The sequence below is a fragment of the Macaca nemestrina genome, chromosome 8, assembly GCF_043159975.1.
Source record: "Macaca nemestrina isolate mMacNem1 chromosome 8, mMacNem.hap1, whole genome shotgun sequence".
In the NCBI taxonomy this organism is placed as follows: domain Eukaryota; kingdom Metazoa; phylum Chordata; class Mammalia; order Primates; family Cercopithecidae; genus Macaca; species Macaca nemestrina.
The window spans coordinates 74,901,952-74,918,682 of record NC_092132.1 but is presented as its reverse complement, the minus strand read 5'-3'; the positions used below and the strand labels follow the sequence as shown (position 1 = coordinate 74,918,682).

General features: G+C 43.9%; 1 protein-coding gene across 5 annotated transcripts in view; it reads right to left on the bottom strand.

Moving 5' to 3' along the window:
* The window catches only part of LOC105483602 (nuclear receptor coactivator 2), a 303,158-nt gene extending 291,355 nt beyond the window's left edge, over positions 1-11,803 (bottom strand). For 2 of the 5 annotated variants that reach the window (XM_011744557.3, XM_011744567.3), the window contains exon 1: positions 11,390-11,514. The gene's annotated coding sequence lies outside the window, so the exon portion shown is untranslated. Of the gene's footprint in view, positions 1-10,878; positions 11,125-11,389; positions 11,515-11,718 lie in introns of those variants that run through there. The other 3 variants (XM_011744559.3, XM_011744563.3, XM_024793328.2) reach the window with 3 other exon arrangements.
* Positions 11,804-16,731: the final 4,928 nt, after the last annotated feature.

The following is a 16,731-nucleotide window of genomic DNA, read 5'->3' as shown; positions in this document are numbered from 1 at the left end:
CATATATACAGGCACAACATACAAACTGTAATTAATACCAGATTAGTCGAAGAATTTTAGTTCATAGTTTTTCTCCTGACATTAAACTTCACAGAATGTATATCAAAAGATCTAATTTATTTTACTAACGTTATGAAATAATCATCCATATATTTATGTAAACCTTACAAAAAAACCTTTTTTTTTTTTTTTGAGATGGAAAAAAAAAAAGTACTGTCACCCAGGCTGGAATACAGCGGTGCGATCTCGGCTCACTGCAAGCTCTGCCTCCCAGGTTCACGTCATTCTCCTGCCTCAGTCTCCCGAGTAGCTGGGACTACAGGTGCCTGCCACCACGCCCAGCTAATTTTTTTTTTTTTTGTATTTTTAGTAGAGACGGGATTTCACCATGTCAGCCAGGATGGCCTCGATCTCCTGACCTCATGATTCGCCCGCCTTGGCCTCCCAAAGTGCTGGGATTACAGGCGTGAGCTACCAGGCCCAGCCCAAAAAAAAAAACTCGTGTAGTAAGTAGCCTATTCCTCTTGAGTAACAAGTACCATAAACTGACTACTCAGTTTGATACTTGATAAAACTACTAGTATCCTTAAAAATCTTTTAAGCTGCAATGGTATGTACTCACCACTCTTGATTTATTCCATACATACCTTCATCAATCTGCAGACTTACATCATGGCTACTCTTTGCGCTGATATTTTCTATCTGCATGGTCCAAACATTTTCAGCCTACATTCACACAGCAACTCTCAATATTCCCGCAAGGTTCTCCTTAGGCTGCCTCCAGTTTCTTTCTATATGCATTTTTTTCTCCATTATACACTCAATTAATTCCTTTCTTGAAAGGAGTAAACACCTATGAAAACCTGTGGTAGTCCCAGAAAATGTGGGATTAAGCTCCCAGAGATACCGGAACCTCAAAAGGAAATAGGAAGGAGATGGGAAAGGGAACACTCTCTGTACCCCTCGGTGGGAAGGCACTGCCTCCCCTCACTCTTCCAAGGGCCCTAGAGGTACGCAAGCCCAGTGAAGACAGGGAACTCAGCCTCTGAAAACCACAAGCCCCAGAGAGCCTTCCCTTGCCTTAGGACTACCTAGTCTTTATCTGATCTTGGGCGGAGTTGTGCCCCCACTTCTGTCCTAGGAAGAGGAAAACAATCCCTCAAATGCTCAGTCTGGTAACACAGACAATGAGGGCAGAAGAGCTTTGGGGCTTAGTGGTGCTTGAAGGGCACAGGCCATCAGCATTGCCATCCTGTTCCACAATTAAGGATGCAGATCAAAAGGCTCTCTCTATACATGAGCTCCTGGTGGGATATCCTGAATCGTACAACTGTAGTGCAGGTGAGCATCCAGGGCCTCCACCCGCTGAGACTTGTCCCATCCTCTATCTACCTACCACAGGTCCCCTCTTTTCCACTCTTCTTCCCTCCCCACCAAAGGTCAGCAGCTGGCCCCCAACATCCCCACACACAGTGAGAGGGGGCAGGGAACAGTTGAGTCCTCTCCTAGTGACTCCTAGTTCATGACGCCTGCAAGAGTCTCAGATCACCCTGAAACCCACATGCAGGGCCAGGCCAGGTGTGCCCAGGCCCAGTTCCTTCCTGCTCAAGCCTTTGCTTGCCTGGAGCCTAAAATCTGGGCTCCCCTTGTCTCCTGGCTCTCTTCTCCGCTAAATGTGTTTTCTTAAAGTGAAAATACTTAGTATTAGAAATGAGACAATAAATGATAGTGAGAATGCTGCTGTTGATTGCATGAGTGTCCTTTAACCAGGAAATAATGCTCCAGTTTTGTTTTCCAATGCCCTTCAACGTCCAGGCATTTTGTTGACTTTTATTGCTGTTGTTCACTGTCAATATATTCAGTCCACAGCGAATATGTCATTTTCTCGTATAATATGTAATAGCTTAGAATATTCCACTCTATTAGGATCGTTAATTAATTGTACAACCCTTTGCTTAAAATAAAAAGTAGCACAGCATAAGGAAAATATAGTCACGTGGTTTCCATTTCCTTCACTAGGTTTCATGACTTACTATCTATTTAGAAAAGAGTCCAGTGGTGCTCAAACACAATAAAATAACACGTTTTTGTTTTTGTTTTTGTTTTTGAGACAGAGTTTCGCTCTTGTTGCCCAGGCTGGAGAGCAATGGCGCCATCTTGACTCACCACAACCTCCGCCTCCTGGGTGCAAGCAATTCTCCGGCCCCAGCCTCCCAAGTAGCTGGGATTACGGGTGCCCACCACCATGCCCAGCTAATTTTGTATTTTTCATAGAGATGGGGTTTCTCCATGTTAGTCAGGCTGGTCTCCAACTCCTGACCTCAGGTGATCCGCCCACCTCGGCTTCCCAAAGTTCTGGGATTACAGGCGTGAGTCACCGCGCCTGGCCAAAATAACATGTTTAAACGAAATAAATATTTTTACATCACACTTGTATGAAAAAGCCTTAAGGAATCAAAACATTAATATTACTTAAAACAGTAACAAGAACACCACACAAAATAAGTCTCAAAACAGAATTACAGAAGTTGAAAACATATTGAGAAACTCCAAAGAGGCAGGCATTCTTAAAGTTTTAGCAATTTGACAACAGTTTTCACCAATCTTAAATCGTCTTAATATTTTCAGCTTATACCATTTTGATGGCTTTAATCACCACTTTCATGACATCTAACACTGCAGGGTTTATAACAATATCCTTAAACAGGGAAAAAATAAAATACAGATATAAAAGCTAAGGAATGTAATGCTCGATCCTACTACAACAAAGCTCAGCCTCAGTCTTCTGAACCACAATGTTGTCCAGCAACTAACTCCAACAACAAATCAGCCAATACCTCACTTCACTTGGGCTAAGGTGCGACATAATTGCTTTCTTAACAAATAGCTGGCTTCTTCACTAAGTGCTTTTAGCAGAGTAAATCTGTTTGGTAAAGGGGGAAACTGTAGATCATGATCAGACACGATCTACATAAATGAAATCCTTAATGATAGTAACAGACTTCCCCCATAATCTTGATTGTATTCTTTTCACTACCACTCATATTTAATCTTCAACTTGAAGAAAAAATTAAGTCAGGGAAGAAGAAAGATAAAAGGAGGTAGAGGAGAAAGATGTGCAAAGATTCATACCCAAAGTGAAGTGGTCAGAAGTTTGAGTCATTATCATTCCACCCTTATGTCAAAGCACTGCACAGAAAGTGGTCAGCTACTGGAGTTTGGTCTCAATGCCAGGCACACCCTATGCTACATCCACAACAGGCTGCTGGCACAAGATGGCAGATGCAGGACAGCAGAACTGCCTCAAGCACCGGCAAGCCCCCACTGCCTGTCTCCATAACTACCACAACCAGCTTCTGTAATTTCCAGAAATGCTATAATATTAGGTTAAATTTGTAGAAATTCATATACTCCCAACATTCAATTCTACTACAGAATTTCCGTATTCCTTATTTAGGAATCTAAAAACATTTTGACAATAACTGAAAGTTTTTCATTTTTAAGCATATTAACAGTACAATTAGAAATTTTAAGATAAGTTAATATTAAATATTCTGACAAATGCTACTATAATACCAAAGACAAAGAAGTCGTTTCATATTTGAATCATGAACTGATTTTATAAGCAGAAATGATCTGCTAGAAAAAGACAATCCTCATTTAGATGGGGACTTCAATGGGCAGAGATCAGTCAGCACCAACAGAAACTACCAGAACTAACACTCTTCCAAGTTAAGCCTTGGAAGGTTCTGGGTCACATTTCATATGGACACACTAAATGAATAATAGAAAATACCATGCATTATGTTCTCATTGATGACAACAGGTCTTCAGTCTCAGCAGCTGGAACATTATAAGCAATGCATGCTGATCCTACATGTGCAGGTGAAAGAGTTCCCTGAAAGCTCTCCGCGCTGGGTGCAAACAATTGAGCAGAGAGAAGAATTCCACAAATAGCAGAGCAGAAGTCAGATGACTGAATATATTATCAGCCTTCTTTTTGGGACTACAATACCTCAACACCGAGTCATCCACGCTACATGATTACAAAACATCCACAAAACATGCATCACACAATCTGTGCCCAACAGTTAAACATACTAGAATCAGGTGTTTTAAGGACGTAAGAAGCCAACTACCTTTATCAGCATTCTATCCTTTCTAAGCCTATTTCCTCTATAGTGCTCTGTCAATCTATTTTCTACCTATCCCCCACAATCAAGTTTTCTTCAGCTTTATTTTCTGAGCTTTTTATTGTGAGAACAATAGGCAACCTGAATATGCTCTTGCAAAATACATTCCCTACTCTTTTCCTTTTCACTAGTGGAGAATTACTGATCTATGTTACTTCAACAAAGCACTGGGTAAGACAGCTAACAACAACAGGGTTCTACCTCTCACTGCTACAGTAAGAAACATACAAGAGTACTGTAGGGGTACCTTTGCCCTGCACTTGGTTTTCAGTAAGCACTCAATAAATGTGAACTATTTTACTTCACCCATTATAATTCTTATTTCTTGAAAATTAAAAGAATGAATCTATAATTTCAACAATTATTAAAAACTGAGCTGGTGACTAAAAAAGCCAGACACTATTCGTGGGTCTTCAAATCAATCACCTCTGTGCAGGTATAAGCCCTCCTTAAGGCAACAGTCTGGAAGATGCCTGCTGATATAATTTGCAGGACTGGAACTATTCAAATGTATTCATCCTTCTTATGGACTTAACAAGTAGACTGAGCCTTATAATGTCCCACAAACATTTGCTTTATCAGATTCCTAAAAGAAAGACATTTTCAGATTCAACCATTCCCTCCGATGTTTAGGATTTATTTCCCCACTCAGTGGCAAAGTTAATTTTTCCTCCCAAAGTTTTGCTCACAGGTACAGGACTTACCTCACTTTAAGCTTCAGCGTCCTTCTGGAAAATGGAGGTAACCTCTATTTTATAGGGTTGTGGCAAGAATTAAAGAATGAAGCACACATCAAAAAAGCGTCTATCAGGTTGTTGGCACTCAATGATAGCTGCTATTATCATTTCTGTTATCATTGTTACTCTTCTAATACAGACCTTTTAGTTAAGAGCAAGAATGGGCCAGTTTCAATGGCTCATGCCTATAATCTTAGCACTCTGTGAGGCTGAGGCAGGCGGATCATTTGAGGTCAGGAGTTCAGGACCAGCCTGGCCAACATGAAGAAACCTACCTCATCTCTACCAAAAATTATCTGGAAGAGGTGGCATGTGCCTGCAGTCCCAGCTACTCAGGAAGCGTAGGTGAGAGAATCGCTTGAACCCGGGAGGCGGAGGTTGCAGTGAGCTGAGATCACGCCACTGCACTCCAACCTGGGTAACAGAGTGAGACTGTCTCAAAAAAGGAAGAAAAAGAGCAAGAATAAGCTACATCTAGAAAAACTGACAACCATAGCAGAATACTTGCACAAGGTTGCACTCAGGAGCATTCCATCCCTTAGAAACCTAGGTGGTTAAGGCCCAGAATGAGCAGCCCTAAAGCGGCAACAATTCACAGGCAACGCCTGTCACCTTCGCCCAACTGAAGAGTGCCATCCTTACCATACACCACACAGGACTCAAGGCCAGAGAGGATACAACATGATTCCAGAGGAAATAAAACAAAAATAATTATAAATATTCATACCTTCATTAAAAGAAATCCATTTGGTTGTAGGCTAATCAGTTAAGGGGACATTTAACAATATTTTTTATTATGAACACTTTAACCCTATTTTCAGGGAAAAGACAACCCAAACCCAAATCAAAGTAAAATGTGCTGACATTATATGATTAAAATTACATGCACACAAAAAGAACATATCTTTAGTACTAAAGCAAATTGAAATGAAGGCAAATATGTCCCCTCCCACCTCCTCCCCAACCAAAAAAAGTGATCACCCACTCTATGTTCCCCCTTTAATCACTGGCTCTGGAATGGATGGTTTATAATATCAAAGTACACTGAAAAGGCCAGGACAGAGTACTCATCAAATGACTAAATGAACAAATGAATGAGACAATACTTAGACAAGAAAGCAAAGACAAGGTCAAAAAGCCCAAAATGATGGCCAGGTGCGGTGGCTAATGCTTTTAATCCCAGTACTTTGGGAAGCCAAGGGGAGAGGATCGCCTGGGCCCAGGAGTTTAAGACCAGCCTGGGTAACGTGGCAAGACTCATCTCTACAAAAAATATCAAACATTAGCTAGGCGTGGAGACACACACCTGTAGTCCCAACTACTTGGGAGGCTGGTTCAGGAGGATCACTTGAGCCTAAGAGGTCAAGGCTACAGTGACCTGTGATCATGCCACTGCACTCCAGCATGGATGACAGAGTGAGACCGTATCTCAAAATATAATATAATAACAACAACAACAGCAAGACCAAAGTAGATTTAAGTTGGCCAGGGGAACTCAAACAATTCGGAATTGGCTGCCTAAAAAGCATAAATTCTGCCAGAATTAGCAGGCTAACTTCAATTCTCCACGTATCTGTCAGCTGATGCCTAGTCAAAGTAAAGATGTTTTCTTTTCCTTTAGAACATTTAACTAGTTGCGAATAACTTCTACCTATATGATTCTGTGTCCAAAGCCTCAAAAACAGCTATATAAAACACCACCATAGGTTCCCTGCTCATTTAATTCTTCTCTAGAAAATTTCCAACCAGAGAACCAACAGAAAATTGTCCTAGAATCAACATTTCCACAATCGCATTATGTCATCACAGCCCTGGGGAGCCAGAAATGTGGTCATTCATCAACATTTCATACAGTAAACACATAAAATCTTTGCCCTAAAAGCTAACAGTATTAGGATCTACCTGCAGACCACCTAGTCTTTTAATTTCAGTTGCCTTTATAATTTACCTTTAAGATTTCCACTCCTTTTCATAATCAGTTTTACAACAGCTAAGAGAACTACACCAGCTTCTAAAATATCATCAAAAGTCACATTCTCACCTCGATCTAGAAATTAGCATCTAGAATCCATAAAGATGTGTTTTCTGAATTGAAGGTCTGCAACAGTAAAATTGTATTTCATAGCTTTTCCAGACATTACTTGTAATAGACTATTTAGAGAGTAATATGACATATTCTTTTCACAGCTTGTAATTCATAAAACTCTACTAGAAGCCTTTAAAAACAAAAAAGGAAAAACACAAACACTTGGAACACAAACACTTAGAACCTTTTTTCTTTGTTTGTTTAGAAAAGTAAGACATAGAGAAGTAATAAAATTAGCCTGAAATATGAAAGGGTACAAAAAAACCCTGAAGGTTTTGTTCCGTTTTCCCTTAAATGGCTTTCATTTTTGGTATGAACTATAGACTTATTCTTTCACTATGGAAAAAGATCCTGATTTGTTGCTGATTTTATGATTTGCAGCAATAAAAGACCAATACTTTAAAGCAGTGACTTATTTTCTCCCGCCTATTCTCTTAATCAAAAATCAATAAAGCATGTAATAACATATATTACCAAACAAAACTATATACACAAAATATTAAAGTAATTTCTTAAATAGCAGTTTTTTCATAGCAATAAATAAGCATTAACTTTGCTTTTAAATATAACTTCGATTATGACACAATAACGGCCAAAATATCAAATGAGGGCACGCTGTGCATTTCAGAAAAATTGTTTAAAGAGACCATCCCCTTTTTTATTTTCCTTTACTATCCAATATCCTAAAGAGTGCTTAAAGAATCGCTTTTAAACTCAATACAACACAAAATTTTTCCTAAGAAATCCAAGCTGTCAACTTATGGGTCACAGTCTTACATTTTATATTTCCAATAAAATGCTCTTCTAACACTAAGCCAAAGTCATCTAAATTATATTTAACCAATGAAGGGTTAAAATCCAAAAAATATTAACTACTCAAAACATATTAAATCCGTAACTGGTGAGCTCTTTTCTACCCTCCTGCTTCAGTCTACTGACATCTAAAAGTCAAAGAACTCCTCTGTTTAAGACTGAAATTCCCAGGAGGAAGGAAGCTCAGATCCAGCCTGAGAGCACACAATGGAATCACAGCTGACGATGCACATCTTTTTCTAGATGTCTCCATATGCTTGAGAGGTTCCCCCCACCAAGCCAGACATTAGGAGACTTGGTTCTCTCTGCCACCAAGAATCTGAGCACATTTTCAAGGACTGTTGCAGAGAATTAAGTAAAATAATGTGTTGCTCTTAAGCATACAAAAGAGAGAAGGGCGTTATGTCAGAGTGCCAAATGATGGGGGGTTTTGAATGTTGTCCACTTTTGAATGTTGTTTGTAATACTCCTTACCTCTGCCAGTCTAAGTAAGTGTTTGATTTACCTTCTCTCTTTTTACTATTTTATTACAAACAACATCTCAAGAGCTACAGCAAAATGCAATTAATTCTTGTCTACATGCACCCAAAATGATCCTGAATTGGGAATTCTCATGGTAAATTTGAAAATAGTATACAACAACAGAACACAGTTGTAAGGTCTGGCAAATACTGTTCCCTAGAACTGCAGTCCCCCTTAATTCTTTCTTAGTAACCCAAGATTAATAAAAGCTTGACCTATGACACATTTCCCACGTAACCTAAAAGAACACACTCCCAAAATTAAATTCATGGGATACTTATGACAAAACTGAATAAATTCATTCTTAATCTAACACTTTTCATTCTTTGAACTCCCAAAGATTCTACAAATTCCAGGTGAGAAAGGGAGAATTACTTCTGTCAGTGTGCCTAACCTCACCAACAAAGAACAGGCACACACACACACACACACACACACACACACACACACACACGCTTCGTAGCAGCTGCTTTCTTTTTAAAAGACTGCTATTCCTGCAGAGCAACCTGTGATCTCTACAGAGAATCAAAGACCTCTGCTCCTAAAAGTCAAGAGTTGAGAAAGTCACTTGACTAAACGCGCAATAAACAGTTAAAACCAAAGATGTCTCCAAACCTTGTATAAACCAGAAAAGTACCCACACACTGTACAATTCAGCAGTGTTTAAGAAAATTAAAATTATTTTTAAGAATCTTTTGTGTGGGAGTAATCTGGCAAACTACATTTCACTCAGACTTTTTTCTGTAGACAAATATTCTTTGATTAGCTTTGCTCCTTAAATACCCACACTTAATGTTTCAATCAGTGATGCTTTAGTTCCCAACTTCATTTTGTTTACCCAAGAAAGAGCAAAAAGAAAAAAAAAATGCATACCATAAACCACAACTTTTTTTAATGACATCCCCAAATATCGAAGTTTCAAGTGCACTTTGGGAATTGGCGCTCTAATTAAACAAGGAACCAGTGAAGCCATTATGAACAACGATGCTTTCCACTCCCAATAATTAGTTGGCGTGATACTATTCCGATGCTCAGGGTCCTCTTTCAAATTTCATTGTCCCCATTCTGGCGTAGCTGAGTGAAACCGAGATAGAGGCAAACGGGTAACTTCTGTATTCTGTGACCCTCAGCATGTAAACCGGACGCTGAGGTCCAGGACATGATCACTACAGCATATGCCATTTTAGAAACCGGCCTCGGGGAGTTACTGCCACATCCTAAAGTGGCTTTAGACTTCGTCGTATATAAGACAACGTCTATTTCGGTACGAAAGACATACAGGACCTCGAGTGCCGCGGCATGCCTCTCCGGGTCGGGGCCCCTCTAAGTGACACAACCCCAAAGATCAAGGAGCGGGGGTGACTTGGGGAAGGACAAGAGTAGCTGGCTCTCGGCGTCTCCATGACTCCCCCGCCCCGCATGCAACTCAGCTTTAACTAGTCCGGAGAAACCCCGCCCCCTTCCTTCCTCTGGTCCGCACGATTGGCTCACCGACACCCGGCAGGTCAGCTCCCCGCCTTCGATTGGCTCACTGCCCCATCAGTCAGACGCAGCGAGATTCGGGTCGGTGGGAGGGGAAGGCGTCGGAGGAGGTGGAGTGGGAGTGGGATTAGAGGACGAGGTGGCGAAGGAAGGTGTTCAGGCTCGGTCTCTGGTTTGGGAAAGTTTCCCCTACCAGTGACGGACCCAGAACGCGGGAGGCCCAGTTCAGCTCCGGGCCGGCGGAAGGGGGCTCCGGTCCCCGATTCCCGCCCCTCGGTCCCGCAGGCCCCGGAAACCACTAGAGGGAGGGGGAGAGGGAGGGGCCATCTAACCAGGGACCGACCCACCCCCGGTCTCGGAAGAGGCGCCTCTGGGACTCCCCCGAGGAGAGGAGGCGGGGAGCGCAGCCGGCAGCCACGACCCCGGCCCCCTCCCCCAGCATCCCCCAGGGGCCCGAGAGAGCTGGGTCCCCGTGCCCGGGGCGTGACCGTCGCGAGGCGGCCGCAAGGGCCCCTCCCGCTTCCCGCCTGGGGCCCCCAGAGCCTGTCCCTTCAGGGGCGGGGAGAAGGGGGCGAGAAAAGGGGGCGCTGGCGAGCCAACCCGGAACCTCCCGGTCCGCCTCCCGCCCCCGGCCCCGGCCCCAGCGCGCCTCCTGCACACACGCCCGCACCCAGAAAGTTCAGTCAGGGGCGAGCCCCGCTCGGCGCCGCCGCGGCCCGGCCCCCGGCTCCCCGCCCCCACCACGGCCCGGCCTGCTCGGCCCCAGCGCGCCGCCCGCCCCGCCCGCCGCAGCTCCTTCCCGTCCGCCCGCGGCGCTCGGCGCCCCTCGCCCCCCGCCCCCAGCGCTGACACGGGCCCGGGCCGCCCGCCGGGCCGCGGCTCCCCTTCCCCGTCCCGCGCTGCAGCTCGCCGGCCGCCCGGACACCCTGCTTCACCTTCACACACCCCCGGCACTTCCCGAGTCCTGCCTCCCCTCGCCCGGCTCCCACTCTCCGCTGCAGCCGCTCCGCGCTTCCATTAAAGAATGCACCTTCCCGGGATTCACCTTCTCGGCTCTGCCGCGCTGCCCCCGCGGGGTTAGAGCCTCGGTCTCCGCCGACCCCGCACCGGACTGGGCGACAGGCACTCGCTCCTCGGGGCGGGGGCCGCGCCCGCACCCCCGGCCTCCCCGCTGCGCCTCGGCGCTCACCTCTCGCCCGCGCCGCGGGCTGCAGCCTCCGCCCGCCTCGCGCTCCGGGACTCGTCTCCCGAGCTCTGGCAAGGCGCTGGAGCGCCTCCTTTCTCTCCCGGGGACTCCGCGTCTCCCCGCCGCTTCCCGCCCTCCCCACCCCCAAGCCCCAACTCCCCAGCCTCGCTGCGCCTCCGGGATGCAACTCCCGTTTTCCGCGCACTCCGGCGGCGGTCCCCGCACACAAAAACAGCCTCTCGGAGGCGCACGGCTCTGCCGGGGCTCGGCGCAGGAAGGGCAGTCGCGGCCGGGGAGTGGGGACGCGGCGCCCCCCGCCTGCCGCCCGCCCCCCGCCCGCCCTCGCGGCCCCGGGGGAAGGCGCGGTTACCGGCTTGGGTCGGTCACGCCGTCAGGTGCCGGCTGCCGTCGGCGCTGACCTTCGCCGCCGAAGCTGTAGCCGAGGCTGCGGCCGCCATGTTCCCGTGTTAATAACTGCTGCCTGGTTGTTTATTTCAATGGAGATCCTCCCCCAACTCCCTCCTCCTCCTCCTTCTCCTCCTCCTCCTCCTCCGCGTCTCCGCACTTGCGGAGAGACAGACCGCGCGAGCTCGCGAGCAGGGGAGGGGGCTCGGGAGCCAGGCCGTCCCTCCCTCTGCCTCCCCGGCAGTGGCCGCCGCCAAGTCCTGTCACCGGGAAAAGGACGGGGCGGAAACTTGCCTCTCGCGCCCCCGAGGAAGGGGCAAAGGTGGACGCAGGGTTGTCCGGGGAGCAGCCCCTGGCCGCGGGGTCCGCAGCATCTCGGTCGGCAGAGTCCTATGAGAAGGCGGCCCGGGGAGAGGTGAAGAAGAGTAAGGGGACAGGGGACAAAATGGGTGACTGTGGTAGAGGGAGAGTGACCTAGGGGTGACTGGAACTGAAGAGAGAGTCAACAGAGGACTTCATGGGAGGGCAAAGGGCAATGCCAAAAAGAAAACTAGCGACTGGGACGGGCCCGGGCCGCCGAGTTAGAGGCAGTGGGGCCTGGGGGCTGCAGACGGCAGGGAAGGTGCCCCAAGACGACGATCGGGGAGAGCCGAGTCCCAGGGTCGCCAGGAGAGGACCCTCCCGCCCGTCCGGCCGGACCCCTCGGGCGCACCTCACCCCACCCAACTCCCGGTCCTGCCGCTGCTCCCGGGAGGCGCCCCGCATCCGTCAAGTCCCCTACGGCTCCAACAGGGAGAGGCTTCTCCCACTGCAGTTGTATCTCCAGAGGGGGTGGAGAGGCGCGACTGTGAGAGCTGGAAGGGGAACCACCTGGCAATTGCGGGATAAAGCAAATGCTGCACACAGGGTATAAAACTTAACCTGGTTGAGAATTCTTGGCACGTCATGAAATCACAGAAGTTTTTATTGGCAAGTCCATTCTCTAGACATCCGTGAAGAAAGTACTGAGGGGACATAGGAGATTGGCACTAAAAATGCGAGAACCCCTATTTAAGTGTTACTTAGACGGATCTGTTTTACGCTTTGGAAAAGCAAGTTTTTTTTCCAACTTATACGGTAATTAGTTGGAAAAAATCAACTTTTGTTTAATGGCAGTTATCAAATTATGAGAGGAACATACTCCCTGATTTTAATCTTATGATGAGAAAGGTCACTTGCGGTAGACAATGTAATCATGGGGTGGGGGGGGGGTCAGTTAAAACATTTGTTTGTCAATTTGATTATTGAACAACTATGTGATGAAATGTTTCATTCTTATTGTTTGCTCTCTTCTAAATCCCTTAAATATTATAGCTACCACAAATAAATGTCTAATATAGGTCAAGCATATTACCTAAGAGTGTTTATTGAACACTTACTATGTATCTGACCGTGCTAGGTGATGTATATCCGCTATAGAACTTAATCCTCAAACCTTCCGAAGTCATTACCGCTTTTCACTTCACACAAAAAATTGAAGCTAAAAGAAGTGATTTGCCCAGGGTCACAGCCAGTAGTTGGAGAGGATGTGAGCCCAGTTCTGGTGAGCTCCAAAGCCCATGGTTTTAAATGTGTCTTCATCCTAAAATTTGTGGGTGTACCACCAATTTTATTAGGCAAAAGAATAAAAAAATATGTGTGGTGTGTGTGTGTGTGTGTGTGGATAGAAAATGCTTGTGGATAGAAAACAAATGTTAGCGCTGGGGAGTGTAAGAAGTGGGTGATGAGGCACTTCCACTTTTTATTTTGCACACCTATCTAACGTTTGAAATGTTTGCATTGACTATGTATTAATGTATATTTTTAAAGATTTCTTTTTTTAGCTAGCTAGAATAATAGAATTATGTTCCCAAAGCGTTGAGAGGAAATGGAGAGTTTGTTTATGGCCTGTCTTCTGCTAATACCAGTCTGTAACTTGTCTACAATGGGGTAGTAGTCACCTGAGGTTTGTCACAATGCTGAACTCCGGATTTGCTTTCCTGTCCTCACCCCCAACTGTGAGTTATCAGGAGTAGCAAAAATAAATAAATAAATAAATAATTTTAAAAAATTCTTGCTTGCTATCCCTCCCATTTTGGTGGAAGTCCAGAGTCCGTCAGTCCTCTGCAATCATAGATTTCACACTTTTAAAAACTACCCATGATACCTCTACAAACAAATAACTCCCCCATTGCATTCCCATATTACCCAATAAAACGTCTTACAACAGCTGAAGACTTTTTTCTAACAAGAAATAAACGTCTGATAACATAGTAGATGAGCTCCATGCCCAAGTGCTACTCAATTGCCTGAGCTTGAATTGTGTGACTTAAACGCTCTCTAGTACCATCTCTGGGCGCCCTCTAAATTTCAGGCTCTCGTTGTCACAGTAGTCTGTCTTGCACTAGAGTTGTTTATATATTTGTCTTTCTCTTTCACTAGATTGTAAGTTCCGCAGAGCCCAAGACCTAGTCTTGTTCTTGTTTGTACATGCTACAGCACTTAACAAAAATTGTATGATGTCTGTTGTTTCATTGAATTTGTGAAATATAAATAGTAGTATCTATTCCAATCCTTGTGTTCTCTTCCCCACGTCATCCTCCAATCCCTTGTTCATAGAACATGTTTATAAAAAACATTTTCCATACTTTGAAAGAACTTTGATTCCCATGAGACCTCACAACAATTGTTTATTAAAACTAACCATAATTTTTAGTGAATCATTACTGTGATAATGTAAAATGAAAAGGTAGAAAAGGCAGTAAATAAGTTGACTTAATGACACAAAATAAGAAAGGAAGAAGGAGGAAAGAAAAAAGAAGGCAAAGATATAGGAACTAGGTATATTGCCGAGAGAACAACAATAAGGAAAAAATATGTGGGTGCAGATCTTAAAGGGGAAGGAAATTATTGAAATGTAGTGGAAGTAGAAACAACATACCGTGAATGGATGAGGCAAGGAAACACCAAAAATGTCAACAGAATCATAAATGCAACATGGAAAAGTAAAGAAAATGACAAATTATATATTTAACAACATAACCTAGGAATAATCAGAACAATATGACTGCTACAAGACAAGAATTTCTATTTTTGTCTGCCTTTTCTTCCACAGTTTTCAAAGTACTCACTCTCTTCATAAGTAAACTACATGAAAGTGGGAGATTCTATACTATTTTTGGGTTAACGCTACTAGCATACGTCATGAGATTAGAGGTAACGGTATGGTAAGAAGAGCTATAGAATATAAGCAAATAAATATGATGTGAAGTAGTCTCTGTAACTTACTGTGTGACCTCAAAGAAGTCACTAAATATCGCAATTTCCTCGTCCGTGTAATTGTTGCAAGACTCAAAATGGTGTAAATAAATGTACTTTGTTAACTATCAAGCTCTTTAAACAAATGTAAGGGAATATTACTATGTCAGCTAAATCTATGTGTAGCATAGTTATCTCTATTTCCGTGCACTCGTAAATTGCCAAAGCAAAAATCTATAGTTCATTTTATTAAAATGTAATTATGGGGTGGGGGCGTCAGTTAAAACATTTGTTTGTCAATTTGATTATTGAACAACTATGTGATGAAATGTTTCATTCTTATTGTTTGCTCTCTTCTAAATCCCTTAAATATTATAGCTACCACAAATAAACGTCTAATATAGGTCAAGCATATTACAAAAATTTTTTCCTTACTGAAGTAGTCATTATATGTATATTATTCCCATTTTACGTACAATAAAGCTGAGCTTCAAAGATGTCAAGTAAATTAATGCAAAGTCATAGAACTGTCTTCACTGCATACCTAGGATTGTGTTAGGATTCTACTCTTCATCACCTGTATCTCTACTACTCTAAGATAAACACATTGGCTGGGCACGGTGGCTCATGCCTGTAATCCCAGCACTTTGGGAGGCCAACATGATAAAACCCCGTCTCTACTAAAAAATACAAAAAAAAAAAAAATTAGCTGGGTGTGGTGGCGCACACTTGTAGTCCCAGCTACTAGGGAGGCTGAGGCAGGAGAATGGCTTGAACTGGAAGTCAGAGGTTGCAGTGAGCCAAGATCGCACCACTGCGCTGCAGCCTGGTGACAAAGCAAGACTCTGTCTCCTAGAACATAATGCATACTCAATAAATGATCGTGAAAAGCATGAATAAATTAATGAATGGGCTCCCTTCAAGTCATACTGTACACAGTCACAAGATTCATCCCCTCAGTCTTATTTTGTTACTTTCCCACTTGAAAACACTTAATGATCCTTCATTACCTACGGAATACAATTCAAATCCTTCACCTTATATTAAGAACCTCTTTGATAATGCCCCTAACTACTTTTTCTATTCATACCTCCCTTATTTCTCAAACAAAAGCAAATATTAATACACCCACACTCATTCCAGGATATTCTGGAATGAGATTGACATGAGTTTCAATCTTGGCTCTTACTAACGGCGTGAACTTGGGCGAGTTATTTAGCATCTCTGCAAATTTTATCAGTGCAATAAGACAAGAAAATGAATTGGAAGGAGGTGAAACCAAACTGACTCACTAATGATGATGTAGTGTACGTATAAAATTCAAAAGAATCCATAAACTACTAAAATGAATGTAGGATCACAAGGTACAAGGTCAGTTGTATTTCTTCTGTATGTTAGCATGAAACAACTGGAAAATGAAATTTTTAAAACGCCATTTACAAAAGCATTTAAAAAAATCAAAATTTAGGAATAAATTTAATGAAAGATGTTGCATGATCTCTACATCAAGAAAAAAAATTGCTAATAGAAATTCACAATGGCCTAAAACAGAAATAGACTGGGCACAGTGGCACATGCTTGTAGTTCCAGCTACTTGGGAAGCTGAGGCAGGAAGATCACTTGAGCCTAGGACTTGCAGACCACCATGAGCAACATAGCAATACCATGTCTCTTAAAAAGTTAATTTTTTTTTTTTGAGCAACATGTCTGTCACTCAGGCCAGAGAGTGCAGTGGCACAATCACAGCTCACTGCAGCCCTGACCTCCCTAATAGTCAAGAATACAGGTGTGTGCCACTACAGCCAGGTTTTTTTTTTTTTTTTTTTTTTTGGATTTGTTTTGTAGAGATGGGGTTTCACTGTCTTACCCAGGCTGGTCTTGAACTCCTGGGGCTCAAGTGATCTGCCCCTCTAAGCCTTCCAGAGTGTTGGGATTACAGGCAAACACGACCATGCCAGGCCAAAAAATTAAATTTTTAAAACAAGAGATGGGACCAGGTGTAGTGGCTCATGCTTGTAATTCCTGCACTTT